This window comes from Sinocyclocheilus grahami, unplaced genomic scaffold (genome assembly GCF_001515645.1).
Source record: "Sinocyclocheilus grahami isolate Dianchi unplaced genomic scaffold, SAMN03320097.WGS_v1.1 scaffold3.1, whole genome shotgun sequence".
Lineage (NCBI taxonomy): Eukaryota > Metazoa > Chordata > Actinopteri > Cypriniformes > Cyprinidae > Sinocyclocheilus > Sinocyclocheilus grahami.
In genome coordinates this window covers 752,226-759,702 of record NW_015505182.1, presented here as the reverse complement: position 1 = coordinate 759,702, position 7,477 = coordinate 752,226, and the positions used below count along the sequence as shown (strand labels likewise).

At 36.4% G+C, this 7,477-nt stretch overlaps 1 protein-coding gene across 2 annotated transcripts in view; it reads right to left on the bottom strand.

Moving 5' to 3' along the window:
- LOC107559547 (purine nucleoside phosphorylase-like) overlaps positions 1-411 on the bottom strand; it is a 50,164-nt gene extending 49,753 nt beyond the window's left edge. Inside the window, exon 1 of one of the 2 annotated variants that reach the window (XM_016243531.1) lies at positions 340-411. The gene's annotated coding sequence lies outside the window, so the exon portion shown is untranslated. The remainder of the gene's footprint in view (positions 1-339) is intronic. The other variant, XM_016243463.1, reaches the window with a different exon arrangement.
- Between the last annotated feature and the right edge of the window lie 7,066 nt (positions 412-7,477).

Below are 7,477 nucleotides of genomic sequence, written 5' to 3'. Positions count from 1 at the left end.
GTAACTCAAAAATATTTTGCATTGTTCATTGGATTCATGAAGACCAATTGATTTCTTAAAACACATATTAGAGACCACTGAGTCATTGATGATTTATGTTGTTTGCAAAGGTAACAAAAATAGGTGCTGCATTCTCTGTGAAAGCAAGTATGCTGCTCTCCTTCTGTGTTGCACCCATACACAAAAATTGTAATGATGAAACTGTGGCATTCATTCATCTTTTACTTTCACTGAAGTTGTTCAAAAGTTGTATGCAATAGAACCGCCTCAACATTAAATTAGAAACAGTTTTGCAGAATACAAACTGAAGGACAAGAGAAAAAGCAGCTTTCTACTTACAGCTTTCCAAATGCTATCACATAATTCAACGCTCAGCAATTACATGCTGCGCCAGAGGCTGCAGCACGGAAGAGTATTTAGCGAATGAAACATTCCCGTAAAGAACCAGATGTCACAAATAAGCAGAAAGGGTGCAGGCTGGGAACCGTGACGTGGCTCAGTTGGCTTTTTGGAGAGAGATCAAGAGCGTGACGCAGTACAGGTGCAGAGAATCCCACAGGGTAGAGAGGCAAACGCTCCTTCACCCCACTTCCATGATCAAAATATCATAATGCTATTGGTTCAAAGGCAGGAAGTAATTGGTACAGGCAGGAAGAGTGTCATCTCCAGTGTTCATCGTATCAGAAAAAAAAAAAAGTTAGCATTTGTCGTAGCTGATGGGAAGGCTGGATGACATTGACACAAACCCAGCTAAACAGAAAAGAAAATGTTAACAAAATCATTGGTCTTCTGACGCCATAAACACAACAAATAAAAATATAACTCAGAAAGAATTGTACATTGACAGTGCAGTTTATTGCCATGCTGCCTGTTATTTTTGTACCTAAACCATAAGACTTATGGAAACTAAAATTACTGATGATAACATCCATCAATGGTTTCATCGACAATAACAAAAACACAATGAAAATGCGCATAACAATAAAATTTACTAAAACTTTTGATGAAAATGACAATAAAAATACATTAGCAATATGTAAAGTGTAATGTTTAATCTTACTTCTGTCTTCTTTTCATTCTAGAAATACATGCCTTTCCTGATTTCTGTGAAAAAATACAATGAACTAGAAACTTGCTAGTAAAATGTGCAAGTAAGAGTATATGCTCTAAACACAGCAAGAAGAAATTTTGTCTGCAATCTTCTTCAGACTTATTACTGAGATACTCCAACAGGAAAACTTTATTCTCTACATCTATCTAGAACATAAGTTTCATTTGAGGCGTAAGATACTCTTTTATCCTTCGTCAAAGAGTGTCTGCCAGGGACCAGGCAGATTTATTAATAAGGCTTGGAAAGAGATGCAACCTCATTTGCTCTCTGCTTATAACCCTGGGAATCGCAGTTTACTACAGCAGTGATTGAAATAATGATAAAGACCCCATTAAGAGAAGAGCGATGCTTTAGGATGCTGCCACAGAAACAATTAAAAATTTTAGTCTTTCACACAGTATAATTCAATAAAAGTACAGCATGTTGCTCATCTGGAACAGATTGTTCCTAAGGAAAGCTGATATTTCACAGTTTATTTTCATTGGCTATGAACAGACAGATGTCATGGAGTTGCGCTCAAAAGAAAATCTTATTGGCCATGATAAACATTTTTCTCTGTGCTAGACAAGTGAACCGGTGAGTTACATCAGTCGATAATAATCTGCAAATCCTGTCTAATGCTTTGATTAACTTGTTTCCATTATGTTTACTCCCTGAGAAAATTATATTTGTCTTGAAAATCTATCAAAAGAAGAAAATGGGCCTAAAACCTATGCACAGAAGATGTGCATACAATGTGCACATCTCTGATGCAGAGAGGTGCCAAAACATGTGGAGGTTCAGTGCCTGAGACCCAGACAGAGGAGGATAACAAATGTCAGGAGTGTTATGCTCATAATGATAGAGTTGGGGAGTTTGGATCATAGCAGAACAGCATGTACCCTGTCCTGACCTTCACTGCAAAATTCTGTTTCAATGGTTTGCCCTTGTCTGACAATATCAAAGCCAAGCTTGTGATTTGTTAAGGGACACTATGTAAACTCTACATATTCATATTCCTTTCACCTGACACCCTCCATTTTCAACTTGGTTTCTTATTGTTACTGTCAGGGTCTTGGGTAGAGGGATGGAGCGAGGACTCAGTACTGCAGAAGAATGGGTAATAAAACAAAACAAACAACAAAAACTACCCCGAGGGGAAAAAACAGGCTGGCAAGGCAAGGCAAGGCAAGGCAAGGATCTGGACACATCCAGGGATGGACGATGACGAACGACTGCAAACACAAGGAGAATAAATGGAGAGCAAATGAGGAGGGTAATGAGGGATCACATGTGGGACAAATTAACTAATAATCAGGTAACAAGATGGGAGGGGTCAAGACAATTGACATGAGCACATGGCACACCGAATCAAAGACAAAAAGCCATGTGCTCACACAAAACAAAACACAAGCACATGGCAAGGGTCCTTAGACGATCAGAAACGTAGCAAGGAGATAAAATAATCCATGTGACATCAGTGGTTCAACCGTAATGTTATAAAGCTACACAAAAAGTATTCTCGTAGCTTTATAACATTACGGTTGAACCACTGATGTCACATGGATTATTTTAACAACATCCTTGCTATGTTTCTGAGCCTTGATGGTGTTAGGATCCTTGCTGTCTATGGGAGGGTCAGAGAGCTCTCGGAATGCATAAAAATTATCTTAATTTGTATTCCGAAGATGAACGAAAGTCTTATAGGTTTGGAACAACATCAGGGTGAGTAATTAATGACAGAATTTTCATTTTTGGCTGAACTATCCCTTTAAGTTATCAAAGAAATAAAAAAATGAAGTCATCAATGGTGAACAATATCAAAGTATTTAGCTACTTCTCTGCCATATTTCAGAAAAAGTTGAATAAAGTTGTTATTTTTGTTTTCTTTGAGCACAAAAATATACTTGTAACTTCACAAAATTACGGTTGAACCACTGATGTCAGATGGACTATTTTACTGATGCCCTTACTACTTTTCTGGGCCTTGAACGTGGCAGTTCCCTTGCTGTCTATGGAGGGTCAGAAAGCTCTCGGATTTCATCAGAAATATCTTAATTTGTGTTCTGAAGATGAACGAAGGTCTTATGAGTTTGGAACGACTTGAGGGTGAGAAATTAATGACAGAAGTTTAATTTTTGGGTGAACTATGCCTTTAAGAATAACACTGGTTGAATAAGAAGAAACCTAAGAAACCCCCTCTCTCATGAATAAGGAAACAGTAAGGGTGGGCTACGATGGTTGAGAGTTCGTGGGGGAGACGTGATTCTCTAAAGTGCTCAGATGAAACCTTTTAAGGCCCTGGCCTGTCACTACCAATGCACAAAGACCGGGTCCCCTTTATTTATCTCATTCTATCACCCCACTTAGTCACTGACCCCTCAGGAGATACTTGACCCTCAGAATCCTGGCCTGTGATTGGACAGAACAAGGGGAGCAGCAGTAGAGCAAGGATCTTCCTGTTGACTTTCCATGTTGAGTGGGTGAACTAATTCTTATAAAATTCAAAGCAGGATAGCGGTGAACATCTCCATCGCTGATATCCGCACATCAACATATGTCTGATGTGTAGATGAAACACGTCTTACTAAGTTTCTAAAGCTACGAGCTGTCGATTAATGTTTTTATTCACCATCTGGTGATGTAAACACAACATTTTTGCACCATAATGGAACCGCAACAACAACAGCGATTTTATGAAGAGAGTTACTGTCTGAATGCATCACAGATTACGACCATTTAATCAAACTCTATATAGTAAACCAACTAAAACTAGATGAGGAACTTATGTATGCATTTGGTTGTATGATATAACAGTTTAATTTCATTTGGGTTTTGTGGCAATCAGGAATATTCATCTTTTCTCCTCTGGGCAGATTAGATTTATACACTCCTCACTAATCTGTCATCTCTGTTCGAGTTCAGATCAAGTTTCTATTCTCAGAAATGAATGGCCGAGGGGGGGCAGGGGAGCAGTCTTAAACGGGTCAGGGGTTGTAGTCTGGGAGAGTAGGAGTTCACATTCATTTCTCTTGCTGCTGTCTGACAAAGGCCAAATGTTACCAGCACAGGAAAAGGAGGAGGGGGTTAGACAGGCTAAAATCTCCAACTTGTGTCTGCCAGTGCAAGTAAGGAAGGATGTAATGCGTAATCTCTCAAGTCCCAAAACAAACAGAGACAATAACAAACACACAAACACACACCCCTCTGCAGGACCACCACTGATCATGGAGGAGGATGCTTATGTGTCAACAGCGTTCAACTAGAGTTCAAATAGAGTTGGACCTTACAGACACAAAATACTCTAAAAAGAGGCCATTCAGTGAAAGCAGAAACATTCAATGGCACATAAAAATGAATAAATAGTAAATAAACAAATAATAAACAAAACATAAAATAAAATAAAATAAAATAAAATAAAATAAAATAAAATAAAATAAAATAAAATAAAATAAAATAAAATAAAATAAAATAAAATAAAATAAAATAAAATAAAATAAAATAAAATAAAATTAATAAACAAAACATAAAATAAAATAAAATAAAATAAAATAAAATAAAATAAAATAAAAACCTGCAAATCCACTGCAGACTTCCACCATAAAGAACAAGAGCAACTGGGAGGCATATTTAAACCAGGCAAGATGTGTATAATTAAAGTCTTAACTCTAACCTGCCATAACTATAAAAAATAAATCAAACTGATCAAAATTGACCATAAATAACTCAAGAAAAAATTTATGCAAATCTATTTAAACTTACTCTTTATTTAAAAAACCTGTCACCACAGGAATAAATAATATTTTAAAATATATTTGAATAGAAACTGTAACAATATTTCACAATATCACTGTTTTTTTAACCATATTTTCAAATTAATGGTGAACCTTCTTTCAAAAATACTGAAAGATCTTACTGACCCCAAACTTCTAAACTGTAGTATATATTTGTGTGGAATTAAGCTTGACCATTACTTTTGACATTAAATATCATTTGAAAATAATGACAACAATAAACTAATGATATCATTAGAGTAGTTTAGTACAAAATTGCAAAGTTCTTTAAGAAATACACATACGAGAGACCATGATTTCCGCGTGACCATTTTACATGTCACCTGTCACAGCGGCTGATAGATTGAGCAAAATCACCTGCCCGAAAACAAAGAATGTAAAAGAGTGCTATAAGGTGATCCAGCATATGTCGTCCATATTCATTCAGCACTGCATCACTGCTCCCTCTTACTCCGAAACTGGAGCAGCACTGAGATCAGGCTCCTCCCTCTGCCCACTAATCCCTGAAAGATGATCTATCTCTGTCCCGCTCTAACACTCGCTTGCTCGGGATGGGTGCAGAAGAGGAGGAGGCCCTGTCCTTATCAGCCAGACAGACACCCATCCTGCTCAGGGGGTCCAATCCTCCCTTTTCTGCCTGTTCTGTAATTAGATGATGTGTCTAGGTCTGGCCAGGGATTTGGCCAGGGCCTGAACTAGGTCGGTGGGTGATAGTGTTGTTGTCTTTTTTTTGTTTAACACCCCCGCCCCTGCTCTATAGTGTCAGGCTAATGCCAGTTTTATTTGTCAAACGAATATGTCTGACACACCATGACGTGGCCCAGATCATTACGTTAAGTGCTGGAGGACATATTGACACTGTTAAGAGGCTTCAATAGACTGATGTTCACTATGAACTTGACACAATAGACCGTGCAAAAATATCTGTAATTGGATTTGAGTTTTTTGCTGATTCAGAGAATGAGAAAACCTGGCCCGCACACCTATACTACAGTAGAATTACATGAGTGGACTGATGCATGACTATAAGGGAATATTTAATTTGGCAGACAAGATTTTGGACAGTTGCCCATTATATGGAAATACCCGGAGAAATGCAAGCTTGCACTTCAGCCCTCGGGTTCTGACGACCGCCCTTCATTGATTACTAAATGTGTATTACCATTATTGGCACTTTAGTGACAGTCTGCTTTAATTAACTGTTTTGGGGCATTTCAGCGTGCATCGATGCAATGGCGTATTGATGCAGTGACACTGACCATATGGATCAGCTGACATATTTCACTGAAGCATTAGTGGCTGTATCTATTCAGATGATGATAGCTCATTCTAATCGCCAGTTTCGTCAAGATGTAATGATGTCATTGCAGATGCTATCAGATCTTCTCGTTTAATGTTTAAAGTGTGAAGGTACGCTTATTAGATGTTCTGTATTCTCCATGCGCCTTCATTAAAATTTACATTACAGAAGAAATTGATATGTGAAGGCACTAGAAAAAGATAGCGCCCATATCCAAGATTAAGAAAAATATAGATTGCAGCTAATTTATCTCTTTGTCCATATCCGTTCAGCCACCAATCCACCACAAGCATCTAATCCATGATGTTTTAGTGATGATACTGTACATGTTTATTTTAATGTAATATAAAAGGGCAGCTTCGTAAAATATTTGAGTTGCATGGTTGGCAGTGAAACATTCTATATTCTATAGTAGCATTTATATTTACATTTATTCATTTGGCAGACGCTTTTAGCCAAAGCAACTTACAGTTGAGGAAAACAACAAGCGATTCTTCATAAGACGGCAATAAACATGAGAAATGTCCATTATACAAGCTTTCAGTCAACGTTCAAAACAATAAAAGCTAGGACAGAAAGATATTAAGGGAAAATAAGAGCATACTTTTTTTTTTTGCATTTAGATGCTCACAGAAGAAATTAGTTTTCAGTTGTTTCTTGAGAAACAAGAATTGCAAGAATTGTTACAATTAGACATGCAATGATATTACAATTCTTAAGCCAATAATAATTGTTATATTATAGGTAATAACCAATAAATAGCCAGTATTAAAATTATCTACGATAATGTATCAATAAATGAAAATAAACACTAAAAAAAACTAAAGTCAATGGTTTTCAAAGAGTATAATGAAGAGTATAAATCTGCTATTTAACAGTGTCAAAAAAATCTCCATATAAATTAGGGAAATAAGGATGCATAAATTAAAAATACAAGATTGGCTGCTACACAGCATATTTAAATTACAAAAAAAGTTTCTTTTCTTTTTCTTTCTTATTTTTTTGGCAGATTATTATTATTATATAAAAATAGCCCAAAATAAAATGGAAAAAAGAATTTAAAATACACACTTTTTCTTACACACATTCATAAACATTTAACTAAAAATCTTCATACTGATTTAAAAAAAAAACTACGTCAAATACCTAAAAATATACATTGAATACATGCCTGCAAGTGTGCTAGTTTCAGTTTTGGAAATGGAGAATTACATCACACAAACGGATGCATAAATTAAAAATACAAGATTGGCTGCTACACAGCATATTTAAATTACAAAAAAAGTTTCTTTT